Consider the following 12479-nt stretch of genomic DNA (forward strand, 5'->3'; position numbering starts at 1 on the left):
AGTTGCTAACCTTTGTGGAGAAATCAAAGATAATTCAATAAGCTATGGGGTTGTAATGTACAGCACAAGGAATATATTCAATAATATAATAACATTGCAAGGTGAAAGATGGTTATTAGATTTATGGTGATCACATCATAAGGTATATAAATGTCAAATCACTATGTTGTACACCTGAAACTAATATAATAGTATATGCCAACTATAACAAAAATTTTTTAAATGTTGGAAGAGAAGCTCACAATCAATTAAAATAATTTTTCTTTTGATACAATAAAACTCAAAATAGAAAGGAGAAAATTACAACTTGGCTCATATGATGATATATTAGTAGCTACTACTTATCAAAATTCATCAGTAAGAGAGAATTTGAAAAACCAGAGTGGGAGATGAAATTTGCATTATGTATCTGGCAAAGTATATCAAACCAAAATATATAGAGAATTTTGTAATATAAAAATGTGTACCGAGACTTCCTGTCAAGATGGAACAATAGATAAATGCAGTCCTTGCCTTCTCCCATGACTACATCAAAATTACAAGTAAATTATAGAACAACCATCCTTGAGAACAAACTGAGAGCTAGCTGAATAGAACTCCTATAACTAAATAAGAATCCATATTGAGACTAGTAGGAAAGGTAGAGACAGGAAATGGGCTGGTCTCACCCCCATGGGTGATGATTAAGAATAATTAAGGGATACCTCAGTTGTGGAAGTCTCCTCTGAAGAGCAAGGGGTCCTAGCCCCACACTGGGCTCCATAGCCCAGAGAACCAGTGGCAAGAAGTAGAGTCCCCACAACATATGGCTATGAAAATCAGTAGAGATTCTATCCAGGTGAGACAGAAGACTGCTGTAGACCAAAGTGTTCTCTTAATGAGCCCAAGAATAAACTCACTCACTCACTCACAAACACTCACCCTAAGTTCCAGATAAAACACAGCAGCTTCAAAAACAGGATCATTGGAAACATGGCGGAGTGAGAGACGTACCCAGATCTCTCCCCTTGAAACAACAATAAGCTGAATATTTAAAACTCAAACAAAACACCTAAACTGCACACCAGCACATCTGAGCGTGTGATCTGCACATAAGAGCTACCACAGATCAGAAACTCGGATGTTGGGTGGTAGACTGGAAGTAATAAAGAAGCTACCTCTAGCAGCTGCCAGAGCTCCCTGTAGGAGGATAGGGAGGAGAGAAGGAGCAGTGAGTTCCTGCAGTGACTTCCCCGAAAAGCCCTGCCTGGGAAAGCTACAGGGCCCAGTCATCAGGGCAGAAAGCAGAGAAGTGGGACAGGACTGCAGAGGAACAAAAGTTGATTTTTGCCAGCCGTGGTTGCAAAACTGAGGCTGAGCTGCAGTCCCCAACCCCCAACCCAGAGGGCCTCACCCCGCATACCTTCCGAGACCGATCACTGCAAAGTCCTAGGGGAACCAGAGCAAGCACTACCGACACATAGGGACAGAAACTGAGGGTAGCAAGAGTGATTAAATATCTACAAGAAAATTTAAAAAGCATTATTAAGATTTTATATAAAGCAGGGATCCAAAAGGCTTAGATGCCACCAACTGGAAACCAAAATAAAAGCACCTTCTTTGCAACAGGCTAAAGAGAGACCTTTATATAATAAATCATCTTTCTGGAAAAACAGCAGAATACACTTCCATTAATGCCCAGGTGGAGAAATAGTCCATTAAACACCATGAACAATCAAGGTGACAAGGCATCTAAGAAATAGAGAATAATCTCCAGAAAATAATCTTACAGACTATTACAGAAATATGCGACTTAAATGACAGAGACTTCAGGATGGTACTTCTGAAAAAACTGAATGAGATCCCAAATAACTCAAATTAACAATTTCAGGAATTGAAAAAACAACTAGATGAGCAGACCAAGGAGATTGAAACCCTCAGAAAGAACCAAATAGAACTTCTGGAGATGAAGAACACACTGCAAGAGTTGAAAAATAAAATAGTAAGCCTGGAAAATAGAGTCGACCAAATGGAGGAAAGAATCAGTGATATCAAAGACAGAAATCTAGAAATAAATCAGAAAGAAGAAGAGAAACCAAAGAATGAAAAATAATGAAAGACAAATTCAAGAACTAGCTGACACCATCAGGAGAGGAAACATAAGAATAATGGGCATTATCGAAGGTGAGGAAAGGAGCAGGGACTAGAAAGCAATTTCAGACAAATAGTGGACGAGAATTTGACAAAGCTAAGGAATGAACTGGAGTTTGGAATTCAAGAAACTCCCAATTATCTCAACTTAAAAAGGCCTTCACCAAGACACCCAATTATCTCAACCCAAAAAGGCCTTCACCAAGACACACTGTATTAAAGTTATCAAAAATCAACGACAAAGATAGAATTCTCAAGGCAGCCAGGGAGAACAAAACGGTAACGTATAAAGGAAAACCTATTAGATCATCATTGGACTTCTCAGCACAGACCTTACAAGCCAGAAAGGAATGGAACAAAATATTTAAACTATTAAGTGAAAGGAACTACCAGCCTAGAATAATGTATCCAGCTAAACTCTCCTTTAGATATGAAGGAGAAATCAAGACCCTTCCAGACATACAAAAATTGAGGGAATTCTCCACCACGAGGGCTGCACTATAAGAAATACAATGACAAAAAAAAAAATACATAATTAGGAGTAAAGTGACTATCAGGCAAATAGAAGCAGAGGATTGCAACCCTTACTAAGGAAAGGGCATTATAAGCTTAAATAATAAGAAGAGAATTGTTATAACAAGATAGTAATGAACATTCAGCATACACAGGAACAAACTGAGATAACAATGACTTGAAACGGGGGGATTCAAAGATCCGAATTTGCAAAGGGGAATGGAGATAAGGCACACACAGAATAAAATAGAATATATATACATAAACTGTCCTTTATATATTCATAATGATAACAACACACCAAAGATTCAGAACTAAAGTATACAACATAAAACAAGAAGGACCAGAGGGAAAACTCACAAAAGCCAACCAAAATAAGGAAAACGGAAGCATAAGGACAAGGAAGCAATGGAAAAACTGAGCTACCAGAAAGCAAAAGATAAAATGGCAATAAGAAGACCTCATATTTCAGTAATCACCCTAAAAATAAATGAACTGAACTCACCCATAAAAAGGCACAGAGTTGCGGAATGGATCAAAAAACAAAACTCAACCGTATGCTGCCTCCAGGAGACACATCTCAGCTCCAAAGACAAATGTTGACTCACAGTGAAAGGGTGGGAAATGATATTTCAAGTAACTGGCATTCAGAGAAAAGCAGGAGTAGCAGTACTAATATCAGAAAAAATAGACTTCAAGATAAAAAAGATAAAGAAAGATACTGAGGGATACTTCATAATGATAAAGGAAATCATGCACCAAGAAGACATAACACATTAATATCTATGCTCCCAATCAGGGAGCCCCAAAATATGTAAAGCAATTACATAAAGGGAGAAACAGACCATAACACTGCTGTAGTAGGGGACCTAAATACCCCATTGTTGGATATGGACAGATCATCCAAACAGAAATACAATATGGAAATAACATCCTTAAATGACACATTAGACCAACTGGACATAATTGACATTTACAAAGCCTTCCATCTCAAAACAGCTGCTTATACATTCTTCTCTAGTGCACATGGAACATTCTCAAGAATCGACCACATACTGGGACACAGAGATAGCCTCAACAAATATAAGAGGGTTGAAATCATACCAACCATGTTCTCTGATCACAATGCTTTGAAACTAGAGATCAACTGCAAAGAGAAAGCAGGAAGAACCACAAATACATGGAGATTAAACAACATGCTACTAAAGAATAACTGGGTCAGAGAAGAAATAAAAAGACAGATCAAGAGACATATAGAAATGTATTATGATGATAATACAAGATATCAAAACTTTTGGGACATGGCAAAAGTGGTACTAAAAGGAAAGTTCAGATCATTACAGGTCTATCTCCAAAAAACAAGAATGAGCCCAAACAAACAACCTAATGCTTCATCTTAAAAAACTAGAAAAGGAAGAACAAATGAGCCTAAAGTCAGCAGAAGGAAAAAAATCATCAAAATTAGAGCAGAATCAAATGAAACTGAAAACAAAAAAATGCTAAAAAAAAAAAAGCAACAAAGAGCTGGTTCTTTGAGAAGGTTAACAAATTGACAAACCCCTGGCTAGACTCAATAAGAAAAAAGAGAAAAGACACAAATAAACAAAATTAGGGATGAAAGAGGGGAAATTATGACAGACACTGCAGAAATACAAAGGATCATACCAGAATACTATGAAAAAGTCTATAACACCAAATTTAATAACCTAGAAGAAATAGACCAGTACTTAAAAAAATACAGCCTTCCTAGACTGAATCAAGAAGAACTGAAAAATCTAAATAGACCAATCAGCAGTATGGAAATGGAAACAATCATAAAAAACCTACCAAAAAGTAAAAGTCCAGGACCAGATGACTTCACCAGTGAATTCTATCTAACATTCAAAGAAGATTTAATACCTATTCTCCTCAAACTCTTCCAAAAAATCAAAGAGGAGGCAATGCTTTCCAACTCATTTTATGAGGCTAATATTAGCATGATACCAAACTCTGCTAAAGATAATGCACACAAAAAAAACTACAGACCAATATCTCTCATGAACACAGATGCAAAAATCCTAAATAAGATACTAGTGAACGGAATACAGCACAATATTAAAAAGATTATACACCACAATCAAGAGGGCTTCATCCCAGAGGCAAAGGGATGGTTCAACATACACATATTAATTAATGTGATACACCACATAAACAAATTAAAAAATAAGAATCATATGATCATATCAATAGATGCAGAAAAAGCCTTCCACAAGATACAGCATCCATTAATGATCAAAACACTTCACAAAATCAGTATAGAAGGAAAGTACCTTAACATAATAAAGGCCATCTATGACAAACCCTCAGCCAACATTATACTTAATGGTGAAAAACTAGCATCCTTCCCTCTAAGATCAGGAACAAGGCAAGGCTGTCCACTATCGCCACTGTTGTTCAATATAATATTAGAAGTCCTAGTGAGTGCAATCAGACAAGAGAAAGATATAAAAGGCATCCAAACAGGAAAGAAAGAAGTCAAACTGTCACTATTTGCAGATGACATGATTATCTACATAGACTCAACAAGAGCACTACTAGAAATAATAAACAAATGCAGTAAAGTCTCTGGATACAAAATCAACGTTCAAAAATCCATAGCTTTCCTATACTCTAATACTGAAGTGTCAGAAAAAGAAGTGGAAAAAAACAATTCCTTTTGCAATTGCAACAAAAAGAATAAAATACCTAGGAATAAATTTAACAAAACATGCGAAGGTCTTGTATAATGAAAACTATAAGTCTCTATTAAAAGAAATCAAAGAAGATACATAGAAATGGAAATATATTGGAAGAATCAACATAGTTAAAATTACCGTATTACCTAAAGCATTATACTGATTTAATGTAATCCCCATCAAAATCTCATTGGCATTTTTGAAAGAAATAGAACAAAAACTCATCAGATTTGTATGGAAGCACAAAGACCCCGAATTGACAAAGCCATCCTGAGAAAAAATAATGAGGCTGAAGGTATCACTCTGCCTAACTTCAAATGATACTGCAAAACAACGTTAATTCAAAACAGCATGGTATTGGCAGCAAAACAGACACATGGACCAGTGAAACAGAATCGAGAGTCCAGAAGTAAACCCATATTTATATGGGCAAATAATTTTCTATAAAGAAGCCTAAAACATATCGTGAAGAAAAGAAAGCCTCTTCAATAAATGGTGTTGGGAAAACTGGAAAGCCACCTGCAAAAGAATGAAACTAGACTGTTCTCTATCACCACACACCAACATTAACTCAAAATGGATTAAGGACCTGAATATAAGACCTGAAACAATAAAATGCATAGAAGAAAACATAAGAACTAAACTCAAGGACCTTGGACTTAAAGAAGATTTTATGAATTTGACCTCAAAGGCAAGGGAAGTAAAAGCAAAGATAAATAGATGGGACTACATGAAACTGAAAAGCTTCTGCTCAGCAAAAGAAACTATCAACAAGGTAAAGAGACAACCATCTGAATGGGAAAATATATTTGCAAGCAACACCTCTGATAAGAGCCTAATATCCAAAATATACAAAGAACTCATACAACTCAATAACAACAAAGAAACAAATGTTTCAATCAAAAAATGGGTAGAGGACCTGAACAGACACTTCTCCCTAGAAGACATATAAATGGCCCACAAATATATGAAAAGATGCTCAACATCACTAGGTATTAGAGAAATGCAAATCAAAACCATAATGAGATACCATCTCACACCTGTTAGAATGGTTATAATCAACAGGATAAGTAATAACAAATATTGGAGAGGATGAGGAGAAAAAGGAACACTCATACTCTGCTGATGGGACTGCAAATTGGTACAGCCACTATGGGAAACAGAATGGAGTTTTCTCAAAAAACTAAGAATTGATCTACCATATGATCCAGCATTCCTTCTACTTGGTATTTACTCCTAAGATTTGAAAACTCATATTCGAAAAGATATTTGCACACCGATGTTCATAGAAGCATTATTCACAGTGGCCAGGACATGGAAGCAATCGAAGTGTCCTACAATAGATGATTGGATAAAGAAGCTGTGGTACATATATACAATGGAATACTACTCAGCCATAAGAAGAGATGAAATACTGCCATTTGTGACAACATGGATGGACCTTGAGATAATCTTGCTAAGTGAAATAAGCCAGTCAGGAAAAGTTGAAAATCACATATCACTTATATGTGGGGTATAAACCTAAAAGCAACAAATGAGCCAGAGAAACAAACAGAAACTCATGGACTTGGACTACAGACTAGTGGTTACCAGAAGACTATAGACTAGTGGCTACTAGTGGGGTGGGGGAGGAGGAGGGATGTAGACAGGGTAAAGGGGGTTTAGGGGGAGAATGAAATGGGAAAAGGGGATCAAATATATGGTAGCTGAAGAAAATTGGACTTTGGATGGTAAACACACAATAGAAAATACCGATGTCAAATGATTATGTACACCTGAAAATTATATAATTCTATTAACCAATGTTACCCCAATAAACAATTAAAAAAAAAGTGCCCAGGACATATGGGGAGATACTGAATTGTCTGACTTCTGGGTAAGGGCAGAAGAGGCAGCCCTCCAGGATAGGAGTACTGGCAGGTACCATTGTTACTTTGTTGAGCCCTTCCTTCAACCAGCCTGCAACCAAAGGTGGGCACCAAATCTGAATTTCTGTTAAACTGGCTAACATACCCACCACACCCTGTTGATTCCCTGAGACCCCAGCCTGCCCAACTCCTGCACTGCCCTAAAACTCTTACAGCAGCTGTTTCTCACAAGCACTATGCCTAAGCAGCCATTGCAGACTTTCCTAAAATCTCTCACAGGTCTACAAATACCAAATAAAGAGCAGCGGCCTCTTGCTAAGTGGCCAGAAGCCTGGCACTAATTGCAGCTGGCCTTGTTTTGAGGCACAGCCTCTTCCAGGCACCTCCAAGCCCAGAAAAGGTGGATGTGAACCCCTGGTCACTTTGTAGCTATGAAGAGTCCTGGGCTGAACACAAGCAGTGGCTGACCTTGGCCTGCACTGGAGTTCCTCTCAAGAAGCCTCAGAACCAATACCTTTGGTGGCCAGTTTCAGACCACACCAATTAGCTCCACAAACGACACACCCAAAGGGTGGAATTGGCAGGAACAAGAGTCCTCCCAAACAGAATATCACTACTTGGGGTCAACTACTACACAATATTTCATATGCTGTAGTCATGGCAGTCCTCACAGACTGAGGATTGATCCCACTCACTGATATGCCAACATCAACCAAGACTGAACTACAATAGGATAGCACACAAAATACACACAAAGATCACCCCTGGAGCACCAAACTCAGGTAACCATGGGGACTGTGCCCCTGGGCCCCATAGGACACCAACTACATGAGACTACCCTGCCAATACTTGGGGGCATAGCAGATCTACCTAATTCATAGAAACAAACATGGAAGGAGGTGCAGGCAAAATGAGAAAGAAAAAAATATGTCACAAATTAAAAAACAGGACACAATTCCAGAAAAAGAACTAAATGAAATAGAGGCAAGCAGGCTACCACATAGAGTTTAAAATGCTGGTTATATAAATGCTCAATGAACTTAGGGGAAGGATAGATAAACTCAGTGAGAACTTATAAAAAGAGATAGAAATCATTAAAAGCGAGTCTGAGAAGAGAATAAATAACTGAATGAAGAATGCATTAAATGGAATCAACATATTAAATGAAGCAGATGACTGAATTAGTGATTTGGAAGACAAGATAGCAGAAAACAACCAGTAGGAACATTAAAAAGAAAAGAGAATTAAAAAAAATGGGGATAGTTTAAGGGACCTCTTGGACATAAGTGTAACAACATTCACATTATAGAGGTACCAGAAGAAGACAGAGAGCAAGAAGACTGAAAACTTATTTGAAATAATAATGACTGAAAATTTTTTTAACTTTGTGAAGGAAATGGGCATACAAGTACAGGAAGCACAAAGTGTCTCAAACATGATGAACACAAAGAGGCACACACCAAGACTCATCACAATTATAATGCCAAAGGATAAAGACAAAGAGAGAATCTGAAAAGCATTAAGAGAAAAGCAGTTAGTTACATACAAGGGACTTTCAGCTGACTTCTCAACAGAAACTTTGCAGACCAGAAGAAATTGAGACAAATATTCAAATTGATGAAAACCCAGGATCTGCAACCAAGATTGTTCTAACCGGGAAGGCTATCAATTAAAATTGAAGTAAAAGTAAAGAGCTTTGCAAACAAGAAAAAGCTAAAGGAATTCATCACCACTAAACCAGTATTACAAAAAATGTAAAGGGACTTCTTTAAGAAGAAGAAACAAGAAAAAATTAAAAAGTATGAATAATAAAATGACAATAACTACACACCTATCAACAATTTCTTTAAATAGAAATTGAATAAATGCTGCAATCAAAAGACATAGGGTAGCTAAATGGATAAGAAAACAAGATCCATACATATGCTGACTGCAAACGACCCACTTTAGAATGACAGACATAAACAAACTGAAACTAAAAAGACGGAAAAAGATATTTCATGCAAGTGTAAATTTAAATAAAAATGGTGTAGTGATACTTATATCAGACAAAATAGATTTTAAAACAAAGGCTATAACAAGAAACAAAGAATGATATTTCATAATGATAAAGAGATCAACCCAAGAAGAGGACATAATCCTTGCAAACATTAGGCACCCAAAGTAGGAGTACCTAAATATATAAAGCAAATATTGACAGACATCAAGTGAGAGACCGACAGTAATATAATCATAGTAGCTGACTTTAACATCCCATTGACATCAATGGATAGATCATCCAGATGGGAAATCAGCAATGAAATATGGCCATAAATGATACATTAGAACAGATGGACTTGATTGATATTTTTAGGACATTTCACCAAAAAGCAAAATTTACAGTATTTTCAAGTGCACATGGAATATTTTCCAAGAAAGACAACATGTTATGCCACAAAGCAAGTCTCAATAAATTTAGAAAAACCAAAATCTTATCAAGTAATTTCTCTGATTGAAGTGTTATGAAACTAGAAATCAATCCAAGAAGAAAACTGAAAAACACAAAAACACAGGGAAGATATAACATGCTACTAAACAAATGAGTGGTTAACAATGACATTGAGGAAGAAATCAAAAGATACCTTGAGACAATAAAAATGAAAACAAATTGATCCAAAAACCTATGGGACACAGCCAAAGCAGTTCTAAGATAAAAAAAAGAAATAAGTCAGATAGAGAAAGACAAAACCATATGATCTCACTTCTATGTGAAGTCTAAAGAACAAAATAAATGAACAAACAAAACAAAAACAAACTAATAGATATAGAAAACAAACTCATGATTTCCAGATAGAAGGGGGGTTAGGGGACTAAGAGAAAAAGGTAAATAGATTAAGAAGTAGGAATTGGCAGTTACACAATAGTCAGAGTGATTTAAAGAACAGTGACAGAATATAGTCAATAATATTGTAATAACTATGTATGGTGCCATATGGATACTAGATTAATGGTAGGGGGATCATTTTCTAAGTTATATAAATATCTGAGGTCTCCTTCCCAGAAACCACACTGGGATTACCCTGGCTGAGAGCAAGCGACTTACTGGCTGGCCATTGGGTGCATTCAGAGTATTCATGCTGTCCCTGACTCTGCCTTGGCTGAGGTCAGCTACTGAGGGGCCACAGTGAAGGAGAAGGGGCTGGCTGGGGATGGTATGGGGATTCCCGCAGTCATGAGGTGGTTCTTAGGGCCTGGCATGCACAGAAGCTGCGGATACTCATCGTCACTTCTGTCTCAGCTTGCACTGCCTCCAATGGCTGTCACCATGAACGACAATCTGCTCTGGGAGCAGGTCCCTGCCAGCTTCAACCTGGATCTGCTCATTCACATCCTGGACACAGCCGAGAGAACACCCATCACCACCAAGAGATCGAGAACCTAATTATGAATAACCTAGACTTCCAGCACGAGGACTTGAAATTCCTCACTGGCAGCCAGCATTATGAGCCAGTTATTAGGAAGAGTGCAATCATGGTGAAGAAGATGAGAGAGCTCGGCATTTCAGAACTTGATGAAATCATGTGCTTTAAAAAACTACACATGATTAATTTTGTGGAATCTGTGGGCCTCAAGTACTCCATGTTTATTCCTACCTTGCTGAATCAAGAAACTACTGCCCAGCAAGATAAATGGCTGTTTTCATCCAAAGACTCAAGGTAATTGTCACTTACACTCAGATGGAACTGGGTCATTAACTCACCTTTGAGGCTGGGAAATCACAGCCACTTTTGTTTCTGAAACCCAGGAGTTCATTCTCAATAGTCCTTTTGTGACCTCCATCAAGTGGTGACCTGGTAGACTTGGAAAGACTTCATATCATGTGATAGTATTTGCCCACCTCTCCACTAAAGGGAAATGTGGATTACATGCCTTCATTGTACTTATTCGTGAAATTGGAACATGTAAGCTTTTGTCGGGTTTTATCATTGGCAATATCACCCCCAAATTTGGCTATGATGAGAGATAATGGCTACCTGAAGACGGACAGTTATCATATTCCCAGAGAAAAGATGCTGATGAAGTATACACAGGTGAAGCCTGATGGCACATAAGTGAAATCTATGAGTACTAAGTTGTGAGTACCATGCTGTTTATCAGTCCTTCCTTATGGGAGAAGCTGCTCCATGTCTGGCTAAGGTGTACACCATTGCCATGTAATACATTGCCATGAGGCGCCAGTCTGAAATCAAGCCAGGTGAACCAGAACCACAGATTTGGAATTTCAAACCTACCTTTATAAACTCTTTCCACCTCTGGCCACTGCCTATGCCTTCCAGTTTGTACGCGCATACACGAAGGAGACCTATCATCAGACTAGTGAAGACAGTGGCCAACGAAACCTGAATGAACTGCTGGATCTTCACGCCCTCACTACTGGGCTGAAGGCTTTCACCTCCTGACTCCTAACACTGCTATCAAAGCATGTCAGATGGCTTGTGGCATGCATAGCTATTTTCATTGCAGTGGTCTTCCAAATATTTACATCACTTTTATCTCAACTTGCACCTTTGAGGGAGAAAACACTGTCATGGTGTTACAAATGGCTAGGTCCTGATTAAAAATTATAAGCAGATGCATTCAGGAAACGGCGTGTGGCATAGTATCCTACTTGATTGGCCTGCCTGGATGTGCCACAAGTAGCAGTCAGGTTAACTGTGGTGGATATCAACAGCCCTGACAGGCTAACAAAAGCATATAAATTTCATACAGCCAGATTAGTAGAAATTGCTGGAAAAACCTTCAAACTAAAATGATTCACAGAAAAAGCAAGATGGTAGCATAGAACCTAACTTCCACTGACCTTATTTGAGCAAGTGTGGCACATTTCCACTATGTGGCTATTAAGCTCTTTTCAGAACAACTCAAAATTCAAAATAAATTCTCCAAGCTGTCTTAAGGAATTTATGTCTCTTATATTCTCTGTATGGAATCAGTCAGTCAAAAGGCAGGGTATTTTCTTGAGAGCATACTGACAGACTCTCAAATTACCCAAATACACCAGCATATCAAAGAATTACCGACTGATTTGCCCAGATTACATTTGCTCTGGTTTATGCATTTGATTTTCAGGATGTGTCTCGGCTCTGTGCTTGGCCGCTATGATGGAAATATGCATGAAAACTTGTTCAAGTGGGCCAAGAAATTCCCGCTGAACAAAGCAGAAGTCTATGAATCTTACTACAAGTATCTGAAGCCACTGTAGTCCAAACTCTGA

At 37.8% G+C, this 12479-nt stretch overlaps 1 pseudogene; it reads left to right on the top strand.

Moving 5' to 3' along the window:
* The first annotated feature begins 10529 nt into the window (after positions 1–10529).
* LOC120612166 (peroxisomal acyl-coenzyme A oxidase 1-like) lies at positions 10530–12479 on the top strand (annotated as a pseudogene).

This window comes from Pteropus medius, unplaced genomic scaffold (genome assembly GCF_902729225.1).
Source record: "Pteropus medius unplaced genomic scaffold, Ma_sr-lr_union100, whole genome shotgun sequence".
Classification (NCBI taxonomy): Eukaryota; Metazoa; Chordata; class Mammalia; order Chiroptera; family Pteropodidae; genus Pteropus; species Pteropus medius.